Here is a 27,595-nt window from a genome sequence, read left to right as displayed (position 1 = left end):
ATCAGATTACTTAAATTCCCAAATTCTTTAAAATGGTATAGAAACTTCTCCAAGATTTGAGCATTCAAGAAATGGAATAATATGGCTGGAGTTGTGGTTCAGTAGTAGAGCACTTGCCTAGCCTGTGTGAGGCCATGGGTTCAATTCTTAGCACCACATATAAATAAATGAATAAAATAAAAGTCCAGAAGCATCAAAGAAAGAAAGAAAATAATTATACAAGTTATTTTATGACTGAATTTTTCTTTCTACAATATTTTGTGGTGAGTTATAATAACTTACATTTTTTGATTATATGAAATGTTTGTTAAAAATTTAAATTGCTGGATTCCATCCCTGGTCTTTGGATAAGGAGTCCTAGAATATTCATCTTAACCCTCTAAGTGACTCTTACACACAATAAACTTTGAGAGTCACTAACCACAGATAATGTTTTCAAAACATTATGGTAAAACAGTCAAAAATTGGAGGTTTCAATTATGTTTATTTTGGCTGGACAAAAGAAAGCATAAGAACAGTTACAAAATGGAATGTGTTATCATTCCAGCTGATGAGACTCTGGCATCTTCAAATAGATCTTGAATAACTAGTCTCAGGGATGTGGTAGTCATTTTGTATCAAGAAAGGGGATGAAAGAGATCATTTCTAGGGTCTATCTCAGCTGTAGGATCATAAGACTGTATAATTAAAGAAGGTTAAGGCTAAATTATATTTTGGAGAAAAAAAAAAGAAGCATTACCTGGAAGAAGAATTATGAAACTGGCTGGATTTGTTTTTAGGGAGTAGTTTATTGGTAAGGCAGCTCTCAGAGCTAACCAAAATCTTAATTAATTGAACATCTTTTTCCTAGAAAAGATTAGCAATGAACTGGGTTTTTTGTTTGTTTGTTTTTATTTTTGCTTTTTTTTTTTTTTTAAGAGTTTTTAACTAATCATCCTGTGGTCAAAATGTCTTGGACAGAGTGAAAGGACCCGACAGCTTTGGCATTCCTGGCCCACTATGACCAGGCTGGGGGACAGGGTCTCTGGAACTATGTAAATACCAGATATCAAATTTAACTTTTCATTTTCAAACTAAGAAGAGGAAGCCCAGAGAAGTGTGCTATAAATTCACATGGTTGGTTACTGACAAAATAACTATCTTAGAAATCTACACTTGGACACCTAATCTGTTACTTGGGTAATAAAGATTCCTTTAATATTACAAATTGCTTTTGAATCAAAATCCTAAAAAGTTACAGAATCAAAGAAAGTCCAAATATGAGAAAGTTTCATATAATAAATGTACCACATTGTAAACAAACAGCTTGACATAACTGCATTTAAAAAGTAGATTGACATTTCAAGGATAGCTACAATAATGCCCCTTATGTTCTCAGAGTTATAATTTAATTCTGTTTGGCAGGAAAATCAGTGATTACTCTTACTTTCTGACATTTTAAATAAAGATGCCTTCCAAAAAGGAAAATAATATTTTCAAACATACTTCTTGTGCTATACATACTTTACATATATGTGTGTGTGTGTGTGTGTGTGTGTGTGTGTGTAAAGTGTGTTTATATATATAGATAGATATAGTTTACAAATACATGTCAGTATTTTAGTGGATATGTACATTTACAGATCCTTATGCTATATATACATTAATGATGGAATATTGTAGTTTTTTAAATTTTTTATAAAATCTGACACATCTTATTAATGCTATTTTAAAGACTGACTTAATTTATCAACCATATATTTAACAAAAAACATTCTTTTTTACAAATACCCAACTAAAGACTTTGAGATTCAACGGCCTAAGTCATTTCATTAAGTTTTGTAACTTTAAATACCATCTACATGTTGAATTATATCTCTAGCCTAGACATTTCTTCTGAACTGCCTATTCAACGAATATCAAACTTACCAGGTCCAAAGTCAAATTCCTAATCTCTTCCAAACTCTTCCCCCAATGTTTTTGTTTGTTTTGGTTTTGTTTTGTTTGTACAGAGAATTGAACTCAGGGATGCTCTACCACTGAACCACTGAGCTACATCCCCAACTCTTTTTATTTTTTATTTTAAGACAGGGTCTTGCTAAATTGCAGAGTTTGGCCTTGAACTTGTGATCCTACTGCCTCAGGCTCCTGAGTAGCTGAAATTACAGACAGGTGCCACTACACAGGTTCTCTTCCTTCAATGCTTGTCCTCATATCAGTTGTTACGGTTGACATAATACTAGATTTCTCTGTTAACATTCTATATACATCAGCAAATCTTGTCCCCTTTGCAAAAATATATCCTATCACTCTTCACTATCTTTGCTGCTACAATCATCATCGTCTTCCTCAAAAGCCTCCTGACTGGCATCCCTGCTTCCACCTTTGCTGCCATACAGATATTCTCCAAGCAGTAGTCAGACTGACACACTATACGTTTACCAACTTGCACTCTCACACTGAGTATATGCCCCGGAAAGGTACTCTAGATCCTCCCACTTCATTCTTCTGGACCTATATGACTTAATTCCCTACTACTCTCCTGCTTGCTTACTTTATTCCACCCACCCAGTACATCGGGCAGTGCATCCAAAACTCCATGAAAAAAAAAGCTGCTGTTTTTCTCTGCAGAAGGTTCTCTCCCCACATATCTCCTTGGCTTTTTTCCTCACCCCCTTTGCACACCACTGATTATGCCAAACTACCACAGGAATATATACCTAGAGTAGCATCTATATCAGTCAGGGTCCTAGCCAATGGATGCTCCACTTAAAACTGGGCTCATTGGTGAAGAGAATTATGAAAGACTATCAGGGAGTGGAAAAGATGCTATAAAACTAAAAGGGAACCTAAGAGACAGTAATACCAGAGATACTGCCACCACCAGTCCTTAAGGAATATGAGGGAAGAAACATATTAGAAACCAGAGAAAGACCCAATAGGGAAGGCTACCTTGAGAAAACTAATGGTGATTGGAAGAGGGTAGCAGGCAGCCTGAAGCACTTGCTAGAGAACAGACCTGAAAGAATGAGTACCCTAAGTTCATACTTCTCTCTCCCTCAGATCTTCTCCAGAAGACCTATCAATATAATTCATAATGGTTTCCATGCTAAGGCAGAGAGTAGGATGGAGAGGGGTAGAGCAGCACCTCATTCCATTTCTCCCTATCTTTCATACATAGTGAATTTCTTTTCCATAGCCCATATCATTATCGGACATCTTATGTTACTTTATTTATTTGCTTGTTTCTGCCACGAGATTGATCGTACCCTGAGCACATGGGCTTGTGTCTACTTGTGTGCAGTGATCTCCCTATGACCTAATATAGAACTGGCACACATTAGGCACTCAAACAATATTTGTTAAATGAATCAATCTTATATGATAGTGATTTTCCACTAAATTGTTTTTTTTTAAACATACAGTATAAACCATATTTCTTTGAGAAAAACTCCAACAACTCTGGGTAAGCCAGCAGGTGATTTGTGAATTGATTCATGTTTGACATACAGCCCAGATATTTCCAATTTTAAAAAATGGAAAAGAAAGTAATATATATGCTACATCCCAAGAGGTAAGGAAGTATTAAATGTTTAAATATCCATCTATATACCTGCATTCACCATGAATAAATCAAGCCAGATCTCTCATAGGATACTTCATCTGGCAAGAATTCATTACAGAAAAGCTCTTTGAGGAACAGACATTAGTAGGACTTCTGATTTCCTGGATTTCTATCTAAAAGTATTAAGACATTTGGGGGAATCACTTTATATGTAGCAATCACAAATGCATTACTTCTTTTGTTTGAGCTTTCCAGACTACCCTGAAGCGGGCACAATTAAAGGAAAAGATAAAACAACAGACCAGAAGGGCAAACCTCTGTTTTACTTGTGAAAATTGAGGAACTCATCTTGGTGAGACCCTATTAGCAAGTAATATACTTGCTCATTCTATTAGCACCTTCTACACCACCCCAACAGGAAAGGGAAAACAGCAATTAGCGTAACGTATCTTTAGGAGAAACAGAAGACAACTCTGGATTTATCCCTAGAAAAGATTCTTCACACCCACTCCCATTTCATGAAGAGAATAATCTTATTCCTTGGAGATCTCTGTCTTCATTTTCCTAGAAGGATGACAATAAATAAGACTGAGAGAAGATAAAAAGAGATGGAAGTAAATAGTTCAAGTTATGTGAGGTGTTTTAAATTTACACTAATATTAACCACAGAAGCACAATTTCATAGACTCTAAGAGCAGTAGTGTGTATTTTCATCCAGTTACAAATCTTTTCCTCTGAAAGGAAGTAAGACACGTTAGTATAATTGCTCTCCAATTTAAGAAATAATCTTTGAGTTCCTCAGAGAAATCTATGTGTTATCGAGACCCCATTCCAAATGTTTCAGTTTAGGGGTCCATCCAGGTACTACAAATTTTTAATTTTATATAGTGAGGGTAGAGGAGACCTTTATGAAAATAAATTTCAAACCACTACAAATTTAATTAATTTTAAAATTATTATAATATTCATAGAATTCAAGATAACTGCATACATTTTCATATAATTATTAACATGTTTCTATACAGTTTTTTTCCTTTTTTGATGTTTTGTTTTCTTTTGTCTCATACTCCTTTGTGTCTTCATATTTCAAATATGTTATATAATCTTCTATCAAATTGAAGATAACTCAATTCTTCCTATATTGGGGTCAGTAAAGATTTCTGTCTACACAGGTGCTTCTGCCGCAGTCTGGCTGGGCACAATTCAGGAGCCACTTGTCAAAAGAAACGAACTTTATTTTTAGAACACACACACCACACCACACAGCTCCTCAGGAAAAACCCTCAGAGCCCAACTGCCACCACCAGCTTCCCACAAGCCTCTCCACCTCCCCCACTCCTACTGCTCTTGCAGCCGATTGGCATGGGCAGAGCCAAAAAAAGTCCCCCAATGAGCAGCTCTGTGGTCTGAAAGGGCGGGGAAACAGCCCAATGAGCATCACCGCAGAGGAGCCAATCAGTTGGCAGCTAGAAGTTTGCTGGGGCTGCTGTGAGCCAATCATCAGCTGGCAGCTGGAAGTTTGCTGGGGCCCCTTCGGCTGTGGCTCTCAACAGCTTCCAATTCCAGGTGCTCTCAGATGCATGCATGTCACTAAATGACCTCTGATTACATACTTCAACTGATGGATCTGGATACAAAGGCTCATTAGGAAGCAGTAGTAAAGTTTGTGGGGACATTGCTTTATCAGAACCATAGAAAAAGCTTACATACACAGTGAAGTAACTTCGAACAGTATAAATATTAAGACTAACCATATGGAATTGCTGATGTTCAATCATTTACAACTTCCAAAATTAATGCTTCACATGGTTCACACTACTTTATCTCCCTAAACGCAATGTATCCACCAGTTCAGCTCCCTGTTAGCTAGATTCTAACATTGTTCATGGCCACTCTAATACCACTTTGTATTTAGGGAAATCTAATAGAGAGGGGAGAAAGAATACAAAAGGACCACAATCTTTATTTGATTATGTTTATAACATCTTAACTGCAAATTTACCCGTGATCATGTAAACAAGGCCTAGGGACTTGGACACAACCTGAGAAGGTAAAGGGCCCTGAAGCTAAGGTCCAATAAGTTTCTAGTAAATCACATCTGCTACCTCAGTCCTGTCACTGAAAGTTCCATCCTCTGACTAGTCCATGGAAACATGAAAAATAAACATGCCTCTCTTTTCTCCCAAAGAAATAGTTCCCACATGTTACAAATAAATGATTTCAAATTTTATAGTAACAGCAGAGTATAACCTTATTCATCTATTACTAGGTTCAAATAATGCTATCCAAATAATGAAAATTTCTGTTAAACAAAGAATCCTCTGTGAACACAGGAATCTCATCTCCCTATTATTCCTTAGGGGTATTCAACAACTGCATGTTCTGTACACTAAGCACCTTGCCTTCACATGGGCCCTGTAAAACACTGCACCCTCTGATAAAAATGGTCTCAATGCAAAACATAAATGTGTGCTTTATCTGGAACCTGACACTGAGCTATTTGCTAACTGGCCCTACAGTAAAATAGCTTTTTGACCATATGGTTTTTAAATCTGACACAAAGCACCACACAGAGAACAGAGTTCAGTTAGAGCCCTCCACCCATTTTAATAACAATCTTTTTTTTTTTTTCCTTTCCTGGTTTTCCAGATAAGTCTCTCTACTGCACACTAATGCCTTACATAGGCAGATTGTTTATGGGCTGAATTCTGCTGAATCAGCAGCACAGGCCAGGGGAACACTGCTGAGTATACGCAAAGGCCACCATCTGTTGGAGAGCTTCTAGGAGCAGTGTCATCAGCATGAAACACAGTGTCAGCCCTAATAACTACAGGATTGCCTTGGAAGCTAAAGCCAATGACGGAAACTTACTCCAGAAGGTCATTAACATCTGGCTTCTTTGCAATCATTCAGAACACTGCTACAGAAGGAGAATGAATCAAACTACATCAAGCATTCACTCTATATTTCAAAAATAATATAATCATCAAATATAATCAACACAGACTTTAGATTCAGATTCAACAGAACCTCATCTATACCACTCACTAGGTGAGAGGCTGTCGTTGATAAGAATAGGAACAATACCAATAAGGCTTTCATTTATTTAGGGGCTACTATGTACCAGAATGTACCTTTTAAGTCATAAATCTTCATTCCCACATCAATGCAATAATGAAGATCTTATTATCTAAAAGGCAAACTATTTTAACTCTCTCATTTTTTCAATCTATAAAAAAAGAGTAATTTCATTTATTTTTTCAAGATCTTAGTGAAAAGTAAGGATAATATAAAGTATTGAGCATTTAATAATACATGCATGAATTAACGAAACATTCATTTTATTAAAGTATCATTAAACTCTTAAAGAATATACAGATGGTATATTTAATGACATATTAGATCTGCACTCAATACATACAGCAAAAGTTTAGAAAACCTCAAAAATTTCTTCAGATGAGCTATGACACTGCCTTGCTGATTTCACAGATTTAAGAAACAGGCTAACAAAAATGAAGCAGAGCAGTTTAGTGGAGTGCCTCATCTTTAAATCAGTCAGCATGTATTAAAAGCCCACTCTAGTGTGATAGAAAACTGCTACAAAAGGAAAACACAGCCCTTCTGGAACTGTATTTTATCATGCAGAGCATATATGGCTACTGCACTATTTTGTCATCCAGAACCAGGCATCTAAGATCACAATGAAAGGAGTGGGAAAACAAAGCATTAGCTTAGAAAAATCATTAGTCATAGATCTGGAAATCAAGGATTGTGGTGAGTTGAGACGGGTGCAGTATACAATTATCAGACTAAAACCCATCTTCAGCATAAAACTGGTGTCCACATGTCAAGCATCAAAGTTAGCTTGTGGTTCTACTCTCTCCATACCCCACGCTTCTGTTTATCCCCTACCTTCTTAGACAAAATACCTCAAAGGTAGACAGGATAAAGAACCCAAGAGAAGCTTGAGAATATAATGGCTACATCATCACATAAGTTTTTTTGGGGTCCTAGAAATTAACAAATAATTGTCACTAAGATAAAAATTACAAAGAATGGAAAAGTAAATTTACCTGAGTGTTCTATCTTTTATCACCACCCAATTCAAAATAAAATGTCTTACTTAAATCAGAAATATGAACATCTAGAAACAAAGAAGATAAGAAAGCTTACCAGGAAAAAAAAAAAAAAAAAACTACCCTCATATGGGGGGAAAATATACACATACATACACATATATGCATACCTACATACATAATTAAAAATGTATTACTTACACATGCACACACATTGAGAAAAACAATAATAGAATAAATGAGGTAAGATCTGAACATTAGGTTAATATAGGTAAATAATATCCTACTATACTTGCAAATTTATGCGAGTGTTACAATTATTTCCAAATAAAGTTATAAAAAGAAAGCTGTCAGAAAATTCCATAAAATAAGGTGAAAAACAAGTAAACTTTCTAGTATTCTGTCCCCTTAAAATTCAAGAAAGCTTACTGTAATAATTTCTATTGTATTTTTCCAGAGGAAAACTCAAAATCTTAGTTATAGTCCATGAAAAATACTGGGTCAGTCTACAAAACTGAGGGTTTTATTTTATATGACTCCTATGAATAAATATGAATATCTGACAAAAACAACAAAGAGACTCAAACTTAAAATAATTCTAGTTAGCCAGACATAATACAAGAATGAATAAGACTTGAAGTAATAATAGCTAAATTATAATTTGTTCTCTTTTTAATGACTTCATCATATTCACAGGTGCCAGTCTGAAATACAAACAGGGATTACATTGCACTCTCCAAGAGGACTACTAAGTACTACCATGGCCTCATATATTTCTGGCAAATATGAATGCCTCATATTTTTTAATTAATTTTTTATTTATGTATGATAGCAGAATGCATTACAATTCTTATTACACCTATAGAGCACAATTGTTCATATCTCTGGTTGTATACAAAGTATATTCACACCAATTCATGTCTTCATACATGTACTTTGGATAATAATGACCATCACATTCCACCATCATTTCTAACCCCATTCCCTTTCCGTTCCCCTCCAACCTCTCTGCCCTATCTAGAGTTCATCTTGAATGCCTCATATTTTGCCAAATTAGAGAACATGCTTCAATATTATGTAAAGATGTCCAAATGTCTGCAGTGAGTTTTGGGAAATACAGATTAATAAAAATTTCTCCATGCAATAGTGTTGTTTAGTATTTACACACTTGCCACAGATTTCAGTAGTTTAAAAATGGGTCAACCTTTCTAAAAGGAATCAAATTTTAAATTGCTGAAATAATTAAGCTCAATTATAAACCTAAGAGTTCTTTACTCACTATATTCAATGTGCTAAAAGTTTGACTTCGGCATCTATAAGGAAGAGAAAAATTCTCATGTGTCATTTGAATTCATCTCGAAGAGAAAGTCCTGAAAATTGTGTTGGCACTTTATATGTTCACTAAGCAATTATCATTAAGGGATAGGTTTCAGAATGCTCCCTTGAAAACAAGTTAGGGGTATCAGAGACTCTTCACAAATTTAGTTAAGAATATTAATATTCAGTCATTTACTCATTTAGTCCTGTGTAAATGCAAAAAAAAAAAAAATGCTGAGCATCATCCCAGACACTCTGGGCCATTGTAACATGAGGGTCCAGACTGAGGGCCTTCCTAAAGGTTGTCTTAAATTAAATCCTTATTTTTCTATTCCTGTCATTAATTCTCTGAAATAAATTTACGATAAATATACCTGGCACTAAATTTTGTGATGTTATGCCTGTTACAAAGTTCTACTGAAAAGACAGGAAAGATATAAAAGTAACATTATTATTTTCAGGAGGATAATTTTATGACTCAATTATTATAAATGCTTTAGCAGAGTCTATTTTTGTTTTTGTTTTTCCTGTCTGGTAACTTTCTGCATAGAAGGTATGTCACAGGAAAGAAAGAGACTAGGATGCCTGACAATTTTCCCATGTCATAAGAGCAATTTCCCCCTTAAAAATTAGAAACTCATGTTAGGATTCAGGAGTGACCCCAGCTAACCCTAAATGACTAGTTAGTGAGTACAAACTTTAAAAAATAAGATATCAGTGACAGTAAAAGCAGCCTTCTTTTCCCCCCAACTTTGTACACACATGCACATGTGCAGGCACACACACACACACACACACACACACAGGATCTTCAGATTTCTCTTCAATGGTACATTTTCCTGCAATTCCCACACACAAACTCCTTAAAGGAGGAGGGATTTTGAGAAGGAAGTGATTTCTCTGCAGGTGGAAAAAACATCGAGATTCTTCAGGATATTGTTTGAATAAATATTAAAATAACATTCTTTCATAAAAAAGCAGTTATTTATATTTCCAAAAATTAGTTACTTCCAACTGCAACTTTCCAACATGAGCACTGAAGTCTCCTGAATAGGAAAGAATTCATACCAGGACTTTGGCCCTGTTTGGGGCAAAGGAACAGATCAGAAAGCCGATATACTTGACTTTATAGCACATGACTTCCTCTAAGCTAAGATGGCCATCTGGCCATAAAATGCAAAATAAAATCACAAGAAACACAACGGTGATTCAGGAAAAAAGTGAGATATTACACTTGTTTGTAGAAGATTAAAAGACAAGCTTAATTAAGGGGAGAGGCAAATGGAAGTTGAACCTGGAAGGGAGCGCAGCCACTTACAAATGAATTCATATTAGTTTATGGAAAACAGCAAAAGAGAAAACAGCAAAAGCAAAGGTAAAATCTTGTAAGGGTACAATGACCCAGTTGGTGTAGAGTGCCATAGTCATGCAAACATAAGGACAGGGCAAATGGTGAAGGGAACAGGGAGTTGGGATTAAGGGGTCTCTACAGAAGGTGGGATCCTGAAGGCTTTGGGCCAGGATGAAACACCACCAGAGCAGCAATGAATGAGAGTGAGAACACAGCAAAAGCTGGGAGAAAAGTCAAGAAAGAATTTCAAGTAACCAGACAAGAGGTATTGAAGGCCAAAACGAGGGCCAGGGAAGTAGTGGGAATGGAAATTGGCTGGCTCTAAGGTACCTCTCAGCCATAAAGTCTACAATTTTAAATAAATGTGACCTTTACTACAAAGAACTAAGTGAGGGTAGCCTAAGAAACTTTAGTCCATATGCATTTCCAGAATAAACCTCTATGAAGCAGCTGAAATAACAAAAGATTGCAGTGCTGTGAGAAACTCAGCAATAGCTACAGAAATATCAGGTAAAAGAATAGCTTTGAATTTGGATTATCATAAAGCACCCGGAATATTATCCCCAGACACATGTTATAAACTGCTTAAAATGGCATTCCTGAGGAGATCAAGAATTAAACAAGCTGTAATCAGCTACAACTCTCTCCTTTAAGTAAGCTATGACTGAAGTTTATGCCATAAGAATTGAGCAGAATGCAGAGGTCACAATGTCACTTCCTCCAGAATCCCACCCAAGAGCCAATGCCAAAAACTACTCCCATCCCAAAAAAAGAGTCCTAAGCCATCACTTATTATACTGTTACCGTCTAGGATGATTGATATTGAATAGAGATCACTGTGTATGAAATTTGAAAATAATGAAGCAGAATAACTTTTAGTCACGTTCTGGAAAAGTCCTACTTAAAATTTGAAGCCTCTGCAAATCATTTTTATAATGCACAATTTGTTCTTCAATGCAGTGGAAGACAGTACTTTATATGATTGTAAGTGATTCCTAAATAACCTTTTAACTCTGTCACCCTTTTTCCTTTACTGTTCACTTTAAAGGATATTCAAAAACAAAATACAAGACCATGACATATTTCTCCCTTAAATATATTTAAGCTTTAAAAATGTTTACTTGAATATCACAATCTGTACAAGTAACACTCAGATATTTTCTATGATGCAAGAAAGACTAAACATAAAAAAACCCTTTAGCATGATATGACACATAGGTTTTAGTATCACTAAATTTAGTGGTATAGATGTTATCAAAACTTTACATTTTAGTAATTTTTTTCTTGCTCTCCAATTTACAGTGTATTAGATCTATTACTTTAGCTAGAATTAGTATTAGTATTAAATATAATATTGATATCTAGAACATAGTTTACATTGGTTTGAAAACAAAAAAGGCACTTCATCTTTGTATTGGATTCGCCATTTTTCAAATCTTTAAAAACAGGCTTAATTAGTTAAAAATAAAAATTAAGAAAGAAAATTAGAAATTAATTAAGTATTAGTGTGCTGAGAACAGAGTAAATCAACATTAAAATGAATGCAACACTTGAGTTTTGCATTCAGATTTCACATCAAACAGAGTTGCATGTTAGTTCTGAAAAGGAAGTGATTTAACTACATGGTGGGGAAAGCTCAGGATAGGTAATTCTTTTAAAATAGTCCATAATAGAAATTTCTTTTAAAGTCAACAGGAAATTCATTAAACATGAATATATACTAAGGACGGAAATAAGAACATTAAGTATAAAAATACAGGAAACATTTTTTGAAGTAGCCTAAATTTCATTGTGAAGGACAGTATTGTTGTTAGTCGTTTACTTGGGGAGAAGAATGCCAAAATTTTATATTTCAAAATTAAATGTTATCAGTAAATATTTCCTAAGTAAGATAGGGTTTGCATAATTAAAGAAATTTTCTTATGAAAGAAATCTGAATTTTGCAAATTTTAGATAAAATAATAAAATTTTAGTTTATGTGATTTCCATTTAAATTGAAGATTACTCACATCCAGATATTAGAGAATAAATGTTGGGGTATTATGTGTGGGAAAAACCCATATATATCAGACTTCATGGTGCAGCATCTATTGTGTAAGTTCCACTTCTTTTGTTTTTTAACAAATGAAAAACATGTTTACACGCTGCTTTGCATTGGTCTAAACACATGTATTTTTTTTAAATGACCACAAGATAAAGTAATGAATGAACTTTTGTCAAGACATAAGGAAAAAGATTTGATTTTTGCAATTTTGAGTTATAGATATTCATAAAGGATAAGACTTCAATGCACAGGACATCTCCCTCAACAACAAAGAATCACCTGGTCCAAAATGTGGATACTGCTGATGATGAGAAAACCTGGGCTAAACTCACACCACAAAACATATGGAAAATGTGAGGCTTGAAGACAGGAAAAAAAAAAAAAAAGGGAAGGGTACAGTAAGTCAAATAAGATGGAGGACAAGATAAAAAAGAGATCAGAATCAATAAAAGAAAAATCTAAATGATATTAAGTATTTGCTCTATAGTTAATACAAGAAATACAATACCAGGTCATCCTGTACAAACATACAAAAAGTATGTGGGCAAAGTTTGCAAACATCTATCAAAGAAAACTGATTTCTAATTTTTTAAAGCTACATTTCTGGCTTGATAAGCAAACTGATTTTACACAATTATTTTACACTCTTGTGGACACATTTCCCATTCCTCAGAAGTTCCTTGCAAAGAAAATACTAGAGTTAAGTGGGGAGACCAACTCTGGGCAGCAGTAGTAACTACTTGGGTAGATTTGACCCAATAAAAAAAAGAATGATCTTCAGTTGTACAAGCAAATCTCTTTAATTCCAAAGAATGTTGATCTCCTCCAACACAAGATAAAAGAATATGCATTATGATCCCATTTTTAACTTTTTAAAAACCAAATTTATTGTTTTCCATGTTTGGAAATAGTTAAAATTTTGTGTTGGGAAATGCATACTAAACTATTAACACTGGTTATCTCTAAGAAGCCTGGGTGCAAGGGAGTCATGAAGAAAAACATTTATATTTGCTCTGACTTATAAGTGACTAAAACTTTATAATGGGGATGTATTCATGTGTAATAACTTTGATTTTTGCAAAGTATAGGTTTTTCCAAAAGCAGAATGCAAAAATTCTGCTATAGCCTATTAACATATAATACAAATATCTGGTTTTATGAGATAAAAATTGTTTAAATATTGCAATAACAGCTTTAGTCATATTCCCAAGATGAATCATGCTAGATAATGAAATCTTATAGAATTTACTTCATAGCTCAATTTTTATACAAAATAAATATCACTCACGTGTTAAATAAAATACTGAACTGTATTTTTATACATGGAGTATACCAAAAGAAAAGAACAAATGAATTCTATCTGCAATCATTGCTATGACTAGGAATTTTATTGACACTTATTTTGATGCCTGTCTGAAGATTAATCAACTGATATATTAAGACATTTAGGACATTGTGAAGAGCTTAGAAATTATCCTAACATTTATGAAATATTTACACAAACTCTAAAACAAATTCCATACATGTTTACAACTTTCATGTGAATTACTCTAATTCATATATATTCATATATAACATATATATAGAAATAGTCAATGAAGAATTAATTATTTGATTTTTTTCCATTTTGCTTTTTTAAAAATTCTGATAAGGAATAATTACACTTTGGTAGATGTTAATTGATTTTCTTCATTTATTAACCTGTCATTTATAGGACAAAAAAAAAAAAAAAACTAGAAGAAATTCAGTTATTTCACCCAACTAAAATTAGGCAGGTATCATAAAATTTTCTCACTCATCAATTAAGGTAATTTGCAATAAACAGCCAAGTAAAATTCTGGCTGATACTAAAGATTAGCTTGCCAAGGTATAAAAAATGAACAATGAAAAACTAGAAATGAAAAAGCTCAATCATAAACTCAATGCCCAAACAAAATTAATTTTATTCTTAGGAAAAAAAGTCTGGTTCCAGCTAGTATCATTTTCCATGCAGTATGCACATACTACAATAGAGAAAAGAATAGCATAAGCCTATTAATATAGTTAATAGCATATGTTAAATACATGGTGAATACACACATTGTTATGTGTGCTTAAGTCATATACTCATATGATTAGGCATATATTACTACATATTTTAAATAAAATCTGTGTCCTTCCCAACTTTCCAAGGAATGTTATCTATTATAATGATACCAACAAGTGAATCAAAAACATGTTTACTCCTTCTCATACTGTAATAACAAGTGGCATTTTTCAGCACAAAAAACATTTTGACAGGTCGCACCCTAATGTGGAAAAATAATCTTGAAATAAAAAAATGTAAGAGATAGAAAAAAAATAAGTCTAAGCAATTACTCCAACAGACAAAACATGTAAAACAAATTATTAGTAAGTTATGCTAAATATATTTCTTCCAGCTATCACCAATTCATAGAATTTGCTCCCCAAATCATCAAAAGACCCCCTGACTATATTATATCAACAGCATTTTACTTCCAAAATATTTTTAAATGAATTTTTTTTTTATTTCATTAAGCAGATAATTCCAGTTCAGTCTGAAAAAGACCATGTTCTTAGGAATGAAGCCCTTACCTAAGTCTGTATATATGCACCATCCTAAATAACTATAGGGAAAAAAAAAAAAAAAAAACAGGCAATGAAAACTTATATCATGCCTTCATAGGAAATGAGATGAGGTAGAGAGGTTATCAATATATAAAATATATTGTGCCAGTCATGCAAGGCCACTGCAGGTCACGCTGCAGAGCTTGCTTTATTTTCTGCTAGTGTCTCTGACCTGAAAACTTGACTTTTTCCAAGTATTGGCACTTAGGTAATGAACTGCAATGTACAGGTGTGCCCCTACCCCAATTTGTTATCTGACATCTGCATAATTCAAACAGCTCTTCCCACAGCATTATTTTAAAACAAGCATCTTGGGTGAGGCATCATTCTAAACCAGATCTTAAAGTCTTTGTTTCTTCGCTTACTCACCAAATATGTGAATTCCTGTTGTATCAGGCACTGTTTAGGTCTTGGGTCCCTAGGAAAAAACAAATTCCTGATCTGTGTGTCTTCCATTCTAGTGGGCAAGACATAAAAGCATAATAAATAATTACGTTGCTTAGTACATTAGATGATGAGCACCACTGAGAAAACTGAAACACAATAGATGGTGGTATGATTTTAAATATGGTGGTGATTTCTGAGGAAAGAGCAAAAGACAAAGAAATCAGCTACATGTACCACTGGGGATGTGCACTCGGCAGTACATGGACTGTGTTCACTGACGTCATCATGTGGGACTTTCTAGGTAATTATTGCTTCTCTGTAAAATGAGCCATAGGAAGATTTTGTGTAGAGAAGTGACATAAAGCAGGACACAGGACACTAAAATGGAAAAAACCTGCTGCAGTGAGTGCTGCAATTTTAGTATTAAAATTTTGTTGAAAAACAAAGAGAAAAAACCTATTGGGCAAAAAGCCAAAAAAGTGTCAAAGGTCACAGAGAAGCTGGCTGCTAGCTAGACAAGTTATACTTCTTTCATTATACTAGAAGTTTCTTGCCACTAAATCCTTAAGCCTGTTTTATCTGCATTTAAAAAACAAAAATTGAAGTTGTAAAAGATTCTTTCTCCCTCCCTCCGTTGTATCTGGCACACAAATTAAAAGGAGAGCTATATTTTCAATTAAGAGCAGTACATAGGATTTCTTTTTTTTTCAAACAGTGAATCTTATGTTGTGGCAGTTTATCTATATTTTCCCCTAAATGATAATCAGTATCAGTACAACTTTTTTCTTATTATCTTCCATAGAAGTTTATTCACATTTTGCTTCTTATTGGTAGTGTTTCTTACATGCATATTTGTTCATTCATTGACCCAAGAACCCTTGCACACTCAAATGTTCCACACCAACTGGTATGCTGAGTACTGGGGGAAAGAAGATAAAAAACAAAAAACAAAACAACAACAACAAAAAAAAAACACTGAACATCTGAAACAATAGCATGAGGGCATTTAAGTAATAAAGAAGGTTAAATGGGACTGGCAACCAAACACAGTGTAAACTACTTTCTGTGCCCCAAAACCTTTTGTGAAGAAAAGAGATAATAAAATAGCTCATAGGTTTGTTGTGAGGGTTTAAATGACTTAATACACGGAAAAAGCACTGGGGCTGGAAAAAGTGCTGATAAAGGCCCTGAGACATTGCAAACACTCAAGAAGTATTAACTATTTCAATTATTTATGGTAAAATTTGAATAATGTTCTACAGTTTTTCAAATAGCAAACAGAAACTCCAGATAAAATGATTTACAAAGGTGTTAGATGTTCTACAAACTAAGTTTTATTGGAGTATATTATCTTATCTTGTGGGAACAACCAGAGAGAGGCAGGAAGAGGTTGTAGAATATGCAGAAAACTTAATAAGTCATGACAAATAGAGAGGAAGAGAATAAAGATACAGGGCATGCTTAGCTGGGGTTGTGGCTCAGCAGTAGAGTGCTCTCCTAAAACCTGCAAGGTCCTGGGTTCAATCCTTAATACCACATAAAAATAAAGGTATTGTATTCAACTACAACTAAAAAATAAATATTTTTTTAGAAAAGATATAGGACATGCTCCCCACACATGCACAGAATAACAACTGGAGAAAAACTATACAGGAAAAAGTTTGACTCTAATATTTCAAAGTAAAAATAAATGCTTCTCAAGAACAAAGATATTCTCCTACTTTACTATGCTAGTTTATTGAGGGATTCTTGTTCAGAGGTTTCTTCATCTATCCCCAATACCATTTTATATAGACAGATGAAGTGTCCTGATGAAGGTTATCAAGCTGGGTGGCAAGAACAACACAGAAGATTCAAGAAAGTCCATAACTAAAAATGCACTAAAAACAACTTTCCAGAAAATGCTGGAAGACACCATGTTAGCACTAAATCCAGGAATGATATTTCATCAAATTAATTTATAATGATTCTTTCATATGCATTTCTTCTGTTTCTTGTTCCTTGTTATGAAAATTTAAAAGAAAAAAAAAGCCTTAGCTATACTTTAAAGTCCTTGTTTCTTAAAGAAAAGCAAAGACATGCCTTGACAGAAACACAATAACAAATCTAGGTATGCTAATTTTGAATTACATTGAAGGAGCTGTCTGAGAAGACATCTACACAAGTGGACTTAGACATCTACATGAGTGCTGTATTTCCCTCAATGCTCACTTTTCTATTAGAAATATTAAGTCAAAAGAATGTTTAAGAAAAAAAAATGTTTAACATCAACCACACTTAAGATATGAATGGATTAATAAATGAATAAACAACACAAATGTGTATATATTTATAATGTATAATGCTTTTAATAAACTAAAATTATATATTAATAATTTTCATTGTAAAATAATGACATTTTTTCTAAAACTATTACTGTAACTTTTTATTAAATAATGCTTGTCATATTTAGTTCTAGGGATTTCTACTTATTTTTAATGATTGATCAAATTCAAAATGGTATCAGGATCAGCAACCCTCAACCTGAGGTCACAAACAGAAAGAGGCAACTCCACAACACAGTTTTTTACCTTTAAAACGAGTTTTGTAGAAACAATGCAGATATTGCCTTGGAAAATCAGGCATAACAGAGGATGTTTCACTCAGCTCTTTCACAGCTGTGACTAAAAGAGCCAATCAGCACAATTGTAGAGGAGGACAAGTTTATCTGAGGGCTCATGGTTTCAGAGGTCTCAGTCCACAGACAGCAGGCTCTATTTCTTAGGACACAAGGTGAGTCTGAACATCATGGCAGAAGAGTGTGGCAGAGAGAAGCAGGTCACATGATAATCAGAAAGCAGAGAGAGAGACTCCACACTCCAGATACAAAATATATACTCAATAGCCACACCCCCAGTGAACCACTTCTTCCAGCCACACCCCATCTGCCTCTAATTATCACTCAGTGAATCCCATCAAGAATCAATTCACTGATTAGGTTAAGGCTATAACCCAATCATGTCTTCTCCAAACTTTCTTGCATTGTCTGACACGTGAGCTTTTGGGGGACAGACACCACATTGAAACCACAACAGAGGGAAACCTATAATTTCTCATCATTTGACCAAGGACTGAAGTTCATTTTACTAAGCCTATGAAATATGTATTCATTTTCTGAAACAGAGCTGTGTAAACATGGAAAACCACAACCAAAAAATGAACATGAAGCTCTGGCCAGCTGAGCCAGTCCATTCTAGAAATAGTTGATGAATATTAGGTGCAATTTGGTCTTTAACACAGAATGGTTCTTTCAAAATATTTTTCAAGTCAGTCTTATCTTTTCCATTCCCTGTTAAATAGCAATAACATAGATTTTGATTACCTCTTCCTAAGAAGGGCAAGATGTCCATTTGGCATAGAAACTTTTGGTTCGGATTTTCCTCTTGGTGTATATTGCTGGATTCTAAGATTCCATTTCCCCTTAAATACCAGTGTTCTAGAGGATCTGAACTCATGGCACTAACAATCACCTCCTTTTTGATTACTCCTAGATCTTCATCTCCATCCCAGGAGCTCCCTCTGTTTCCAAAAGGCATATCATAGGGCATCTTCCCCTGAGTGTTCCCCAAACATTTCAAACTCAAAAATCCTTAACTTTTCCTTTTAATTATGTTCTCCATCTTATTGTCTTGGTGAGTTTTACCATAATCTAGTCCATCCTAGGTCTATAATCAACATATAATCCTCCCCATTTCTTGTCCTTGAAATACAAGCATCCAATCAACCAACAAGTTCTAAAAATTAAACATTACACCAATTCATTTTTCTTCCATCTCATCGATATCTCTTAAATCGGTCTTCTTAAATTCAGGTCTTCCTCATCTCTAATACGCATTATTTTAATATTTCCTTCCTTAGATCTATGACTTTATACTCATAAGTCTTCCCTCTGTCTTCCCCAAAGGTTTTGTAATGGCAAATTTTCTCCTTTTATTTTGCTCTTATGATGCTTAAAAATCTTGATTGGTCCCTACAGGTCACAGCCAGAGAACTCTTAACAGAGGCACATGTCCACTTAGGGAAATACAACATCAAGCTGAGGAGTATGTGAAGTGGCAGGATTAATACTTAATTGTCCTAGAAGATTGGCATTGCTGTATTGTAATGAAAACATAACAATCTGACTTTAAAACAAACTTCATGGAGTAAAGGGCCATGAATTTAATATTTCAAAGGAACCCCACGTGCAACAGGCAGATTAAGCATGTCTGTCCATGTTTCTCTCCCATTAAGGGTACTTTGGAATATAGTGCATTAGCTGGTATATAAGAATAAAGTTTAATTACCCATTTAAATTTCAATAATTCCAGTTGGAATTTGTACATCTTTTCTATGCAACGGCTCAAGCTATGGGACACTCTTCTACAGCAGCCGTGATGACACACAGCTGTTCAGCTCTTCTCCAAATAGATTCAGTAACAGGGCATCATTGATGCATAATCAATCTTGATTCACTGTCAGAAGCTTTCTTTCTTGTATTGACAAGGAATTTCAAGATAACAAAGATTTCCTCTTAACACAGAGCCCTTGGTGATGTTACATATTAAAAAAAAAAAAAAAGAAAGAAAAAAAAAACAGGATTGAAAAGAAAAATACCAATGGATTCAGACTGTGAAGAGGAACAATTTCAAAAACAACAGTGTAAAGATAGAAACATTAACTTTTCGTTGATTTTCAGAAGCTTCATGTGGTCTAATAAAGGAAGGACGAGGAAATCTGATGCTACATGCCTCCCAAATACAACAGAGAAAGCATGAACTCTAATAACCTTGAGGCCAAGAGAGGGCACAGATGAGGGGCAACTACATGAAAATTTATGGATGTCACTGTAGATGCTAGCTTTTATACTTCCCAGCAATGCATACAAAATTCATATCATTATCTTCATTTCACATTCAAGAAAACAATTCTGAAGAGGCTGAGTATCTCTGAATTTCCTAAGCAAAGATCCCTTACGCGGTCAGTGATGGAGCAGGGTGCAAGACTTCTCACCATGGGAACATTTGATAAGGGGCCTGGGTTGATCAGTATCTCAGTCTTCAACAATTCATCTTGGGCATTCTGTAACATCCTGCAGACCACAAGCTTCACTTCATCTTTTCTTGCAAAAATTTAGTACATAAGATATACGGGGTAGATAAAAAAAAAAAAAGTAAAACAAACTTCCAGTGGCTTTCCGCTTTGTGGATGTCTCTCTCTCTCTCTCTCTCTCTCTCTCTCTCTCTCTCTCTCTCTCTCTCTCTCTCTCCCTCCCCCCCTCCCTCCTCCCCTCCCTTTCTGACAACATATTTTTGTCTTTCAAATTTTAACCAGGGAGGATTTTTTTAAAAAATGTTAGAGGATAAAAAGGTAGAAACAAATTTGTGCAAGGTTTTCATTATAATAATGAGAATTAGTGTATTAAAGACTTTTCTGATAGTTTTCCTGTGCGAATATACAATACAAAAATGCAGCTTTCCCTGAGTCCTTGATGGAAATAATGCATTTTAAATAACAAACCTAAAACAAAAATTCTGTCCATGAGGTCTAATTTACTTTAATGTCTATTTAGATGTCAGGAATGAACTCAGATACAACTTTTTCCCATAATCAAAATTAGCTGAGTCCACACACATGTGGATGCTAATGCATGCAAACAGGAAATAATGACCTAAAGAATCTATATTTTAGGCCTCTAGTAATCATGAACCTAGCTATTGGATGGAAAATAAACCAAATCTTGAAAGGACTATGATTGACAAAGCAAAGGGTCACAACGGGCACAGGTGATACCCAGTTTATAATGTACTCATCTTTTCTGGGGGCTCAGACAATCAGCTGTCTACTGGTGAAAAATCACCTGGCTCATGGTTTTGACAGAAGCCATAGCCAGATGATTTATGTCTCTCTGGTTACTAATTTTCTGTGTAGATTCAATCAATCCACAACATTCCACATGTATTTTTAATTGCACCATGAATTTGAAATCATGAAATATACAGGATTCTGCTCTCAAGTTCTTCCTGCCCTCATACCAGTACACAGACCTAAATCTACAGCTGAACATCATGGCATATTATGTGAAAAAAAAGAGAAATACAATGACAAACAAGTATGTAGCACATGATCACAATTATAATTCAAAAAACATTTAAATGTCATCAAAACAGCCAGGAAGACTAACTTTTTTTTTTCCTTATGCTAAACTTCAGTATTCTTAAATGTGTTTCAACAGCATATAACTGAGAAAAAAGTGTGGATTCGTATATGTAAAAAACTTAATAGTTTTCTCCTACATAATTTTAAAAATAGGGTTTCTTACTTTGATTTATATTAATAATTTTATATTAAAAATCTCTTTCTACCATATTTAATTTATTTTAAAAAAATTATAACAAGATCAATGGCACATCCCATCAGCTTATGAGGCTGGGCAGGGAGACTGCAAGTTCCAAGCCAGCCTCAGCCACTAGGGCAACCCTGTCTCAAAATAAAAATTTTTTAAAGGGGCTGGGGATATGGCTCAGTGGTTCAACTCCCATACCAGTTAAATGTATGCAATGTTTTAAACTAGTGTGTATATTTTTTGAAAATGTATAACTTTTGATTTGATCGAGATGGTCAAAACAGATAAAAATTCTATATCCCTCTAATTTTTTATCTTATATAAATAACAAATTATGTAGATTAGTATATTGAAGTTGTTCCACTTGTATTTATCATCAGAAAGTCATCTTGATAAAAAAGCATATTTTAATCATAAGGGAAACAGTATATATTTAAATATAATTATGAAAATTATACTTTATATAATAAAACCAGCTACCATTTTTTGACCACCTGCAAAATGCCAGCCACTGTGCTATATGTATTAGATATGATGTTTTTAATCCCTCAAGAATGTTGCATGTAGTTTTTAGCTGTGCTATGTTACAGGTTAAGAAAGAGAAGAAGCATACAATTGATTTACCTGCCAAAGGACACTCGATTTGTAAATGGTAAGTCCTATCTATGAAGAAAGCAAAGCTCAGGCTTTTTCTGGTACAACCTTAGGTTTTATATTGATCATACAGAACTATAATGATATACATAAACACATATTTGAGATATTAAATATTCTAAAATATGAAGTGCCAGTTTTGTACTCTATAGTAAATAAAATATGCTCATAGCGCGTAATAGGAACATGAATATCTGCTATCAATAAACTTACTTGTATAATAAATAGAATCTCATCATCCTCCCACAGTGAACTCATTGTATTTCTAAGTGTTGTAGACCCTATACATTCATATTTTTGAGTCCCAGCCCAACTCTGTGATGGCATTTGGGTGTGAGGACTTTAGAAAGCAATTAGGTTTAGAAGAGGTCATAAGAGGACCCTAATAATGGGATTAAGGTGCACTTATAAGAAGAGACACAAGATAGCTTGCCTTCTTACCGCATGTATCTTTGCTGCCACATGAAGACACAGAGAAGTCAGCAAGACAGGGAAAGACCTCACAGAACCCAATCACACTGGTACCCTGATTTTGGACTTCCATTCTCTAAGAAAATAAACTTCTGTTTATGCCATCCAGCCTGTGATACCTTGTTATGGCATCTTGAGCTTACTAAGTCAACAAGATACACAAAGAAACAGCTCCATAGGTGCCCACAAACCTGCTGGTCAGATGTGGTCATGATGCCAAGTCCCCTGTGTTCTCTACTGCTCAGCTTCCCATCTGCCCATTTATAAAGAAGCAAGTATTTGCCTTCTAACAGCTCCATCCCAAGGATGCAATTCTTCATGCTCCCAAACTTATACATCTTTGTGGTGCCTGTTCCTATTATTAACACGACAAGTGTTGACATTTAGAGTTTAATTGAAAAGTCTTAAGTAGGACTGATTTCCAAAACCCATGTGAAACATTTATCCAGCACACTGACCTCTCAGTTTCTCAACTCTGTATACCCAGTCATCTTCCTCTATTACATTCTTCAGGCAAATCATACACTGCTCTTCTCAATTGGAACAATTACCTCTGACATCAAATATTCTGAACACAGACTCTCTCTATTTCTAAGCCTCCTTCTCTCCCCTTACCAATGTTTCATTCCTCTCTCATTGTGTTCACTTAGGAAACTAGTCCCTCAACATTGTTTAGAATTCTCATATGCCACCCTACTTTACATTGTTTCTTTTTCTCCACAGTGGCTTATGTGAAAAGTAGGTCCACATTCTCACCTATCTAAAGGTAGATGAAACTAAGGAAAGGTCCCCCACTTCAAAGGGTAGGCACCCTTGAGTTCACCATAATGCCCACCAGCCAGCATAATATGTATATGCTGTACGTCTACTTGCTGATCCCTAAAGGCATTTTATTTGCCAAATCTGCTGTAAGCATAAAGAAGTCTCTTTCATATTGAAAACCCCCCGGAAGTATAGCAAGTTCCTTTTCAGTTTCCATACTATGCCTCCTTTTCCATACATAGTTATGCCATGAAAGAGTTGTTTTCAGTGTTGTTTCAAATACTCACGCACATGCACAATTCACCACACACACAATTCCCCCCAAATTGTTTTCTTCAAGCAGTCACCCATGACTTTCATGTCAGGCATAATAGACTCAATTTTTCTTCTTTTCTTTTGTTATTTATTTTATATTTTATATTTTACCTTCCTACACTATTTAACAATTTTGATCCCCCATTCCTTGTCATAAGACTCTTTTTTATGTTAGCTTCAAACGACATCACATCCTCCTGCATTTTCTTCTTCCTCACTGTTCATTTCTCCCAGTTACTCATAGGATTTGCTTTTCCTACTTCTGACCTCAGTTGTAGACTTTCTTTCTACAGTAAGCCATTGCTTTTATTATTCTCTAAATCAAAAAAACTCATATTTGTAAACTGAAAATTAAAACCTTCATATAAGTACAAAGTTATACCCATACTCACATAAGCACCACATATGCACCACATAACTACACCTGGTCAAATTTTTTAGCTAATACTATATATCCAATGCCTATTGATCATCTAGAACAGAAAGATCCATAGGCAAGTCAAGATGTTCTCAGATTTAAAATCATTCTTTTCCTTCAGTAATTCTACTGGGATTTATTTTGTTAACAAATGATACAAATAGTCTTCCAAACAGGAAACTTTAGAATATAAACATTAACACCATTCTCCCACCTACCTTCCACAACTACTAGCAGATAAACAAAGAACTCATAATTCTTTTCTCCTAAATATCACTGGAATAAGCTCTTTTCTCATTGTCATCACTGTAAACTACACTGTCTACCTTCTCTTGCCTAGACATATAATCAATAATCCATGTTATTTGTTTCCAGATCAGACTTAGCCTCACTGGCTTCCCCTCTAGCAATTTCTGTCTCTTTTCCTTCTCTATTCTCTACCTCTACTCTTACAGTCTTCTCATTCTATTGCTGAATCATATACTCTCTCCTCCTGTAAAATTACCTACACACCTAAAACACTCTTACCTTCTCATTGTGTTCAAGAAACCTCTTTTAATAACCAGACTATATCAAATCCTTTGTCGGTAGAACCTTCTCAAAACATCTAGGCTAAAACTACCACAAGAGATCAAATGTCTAAGAGTTTAACTTACCAAAAAGGAAAAAAAAAATGATAAAATAAACTGCTCAAAGACAGACAACTCTGAATATAATATCTTGATTAAGAAATTGGTTTTAGTTTAAAAAACTATTTAAACAAACATAAAGACTATCCTAAGGAAGAAAATGTTCTTTGAGGCTCTCCAGCCATCCTCTCATTTAAAAAAAAAAAAAAGTTATCAATATACAAGTTCATGTTAGACAACTAGAAATTGTTAATATTAATGATGTAATAATATCTTAGACCTTATTTACTATAGCCCTATAATTTGGATAGATGGGATAATAGGATTAAGAAAATGTCAAACTGTCTCACTGTGGTAGCCTTTCATCACTATAATAGACCCCTGAGATAGTCCACTTACAAAGAGGAAAGGATTATTTTGGAGGTCTCTGTCCATGATCAACTGGATCTATTATTTTTGGGCCTGTAGAAAGGCAGAATATGGTGGAAGGAGCACATGGCAGATTAAAACCACTCACCATGTGGCCAGAGAGCAAATAAGAGAGAAAAGAAAAAAGCAGATCCCATGACCTTCAGGGCATGCCTCCAAAGCTCTAAAGATATCCCTTCTTGCCCCAGTTCTTAAAAGTTTCCATAAGCTCCCAAGAATGTGTTCTTAGGGAATAAGCCTAAAAAAAAACAAAAAAAAAAAAAAGCAGGCCTTTGGGAGAAATTTAAGATACAAATTGTACACTCACCTAGCATTTTAATTCTCCTGACAAATCAAATTAAACAAAAGTCATAACATTTGTAGACACAACTTAGTCAATGAATTAAATTTTATATTTTATTTTCTATTTCTATCCATTTAAGTAGGGTAACATGGAAAAAAAAGGAATCTTATCACATGGGAGTTCCAATTCACTAGGCTTAAAAGTAAGAGATGAACAGCTAATTTTGCTATCAGAAAGGAAAAAAGGAAAGAATCAAGTATCAGTCAGAAGTCTAAGTGTTCTGGATGCTCAAAGATGTTTCATTCTCGCTGGGATTGTCCTCTGAGAACTCCATGGAGGTCACTGCACATTCTGCACACTTTCTCAGTTACTCTGGTGGTTGAGATGGTTACATTCTATAAACTGCCTTCACTCCACTATCTGCTGCCTGTGGAGACTCAAGCAAGTTTCTCATTTACAAATTACAAAAGAAAAAAAAATCAGTACAACACTTAGAACATGGCAAAGCACTTTGTAAGTAGTACTTTTATCATTGCTCTCTTATTCAAAAATTCTTGGTGGTGCAGATTCAGAGGTATAAGAATATAGGCTAATGGGCTGGGGATGCAGCTCAGTGGTAGAGCACTTGCCTAGAATGTGTGTGAGTACCTGGTTGGGATCCCCAGCACTATGAAGAAAGGAGGGGGAAGAAGAGTGCAGGCACCATGAAGACCCCAGTAGAGAGACAAATTGGGTGGTGCCTTCTCTAGTTATTTCAGCACAAGCAAGAGTTGAAAATTGCATTATTTGGATACTTATCCTATTCCTCATTTTTATCTAGTATAGCCAAGTTGTATTTTCTAATAAAATTTCCAAAGTAGATCATCAGATTTGCTTTATGATAATCTCCATACCAAGTGGCTTTTATTCACATTCAACAACCCCCAAGAATGTGGCCCCCTTTTAAACCAGAGGAAGGTCACCAGAGGGCACCTCTATTATGTAAGGGTAAAGGGAAGCCCTGTGACAATCCCTGAACAACATTTTCTAAAAGAACAATAATCCTCTGAGAATTGCAGAACTTTGTATCCTCTGGTCTCTCTTGTCTAGCATTCCCTCTGTGGGGACTTCCTCAGTTGCTATGACTTAAGGTCATGATCTCATGGATAAAGCATCTCAAGCATGTTTATTGCATTCTTATGCAAAAACAAAACAAAAAAACTAAAATGGACATCTCAATCATAATGATGCAGGAGGTCTTATTACCTTGTAAATGTCTTCATCAATAACTGCTTCTTAGATGTGACTTTCATTTTCCTTTGATATTCGCGTTATTGGCAATGTCTCTCCCAGCCTACAAGTTTCCAGCATCCACCCCCATACCAATTCTAATATGCTACCATTCATGACCAATGTTCCAGTCACCACACTGCTTTACTGCAGGCTTTCAACATCTGTAGTGTTCCCACCCACAGTCTCACCAACTGCTCTCCCTCATCTGCATTGCCCACACAACCTTCTTGCTCTCTATTTCTCACACCCACACATTCTCAACCAACCTGCTTATTGTGAAACTTGCCTATTCTTTTAGACTGTTATTTGTTCCCAGATTCATTTGACTATTTCAGTTCAGGAGCACATTAATATCCTATAATACATTTCACTCCTGATTTTGTCAATTCTGAGCTTTGGATAATTCCTACTACCTTTATAACATGAGAACAAGGAGCCACATATATCTCCATAGTTTAAGATATTACATTACAAAAACTAATATGCTTAATGCTAAGTCATCAAATATGCCAAGTCAAAAAAAATTCAATTGCTAATAATTCCAGTGAACTAAAGTTTTATAAAACTAGTGTTTAAGAAAAAAAAAATTCATGATACTTGCTAAAGAATAGTAAGGTAGACTTTATTTAGGATCACAATAGGTATTGAAAA

At 34.7% G+C, this 27,595-nt stretch overlaps 1 protein-coding gene across 16 annotated transcripts in view; it reads right to left on the bottom strand.

Annotated features, from left to right (window-relative positions):
• The window catches only part of Gulp1 (GULP PTB domain containing engulfment adaptor 1), a 287,088-nt gene that overhangs the window by 246,284 nt on the left and 13,209 nt on the right, over positions 1 to 27,595 (bottom strand). For 2 of the 16 annotated variants that reach the window (XM_058580311.1, XM_058580313.1), the window contains exon 2: positions 15,330 to 15,378. The exons of the other annotated variants lie outside the window; for them this stretch is intronic. The gene's annotated coding sequence lies outside the window, so the exon portion shown is untranslated. The remainder of the gene's footprint in view (positions 1 to 15,329; positions 15,379 to 27,595) is intronic. 16 annotated transcript variants of the gene reach the window in all.

This window comes from Marmota monax, unplaced genomic scaffold (assembly GCF_021218885.2).
Source record: "Marmota monax isolate L192 unplaced genomic scaffold, Marmota_monax_Labrador192_F-V1.1 WCK01_AAM20220418_F8-fsc00007, whole genome shotgun sequence".
NCBI lineage: Eukaryota > Metazoa > Chordata > Mammalia > Rodentia > Sciuridae > Marmota > Marmota monax.
Note: the sequence above shows the minus strand (reverse complement) of the source record. Positions and strands in the feature narration are given on the sequence as shown.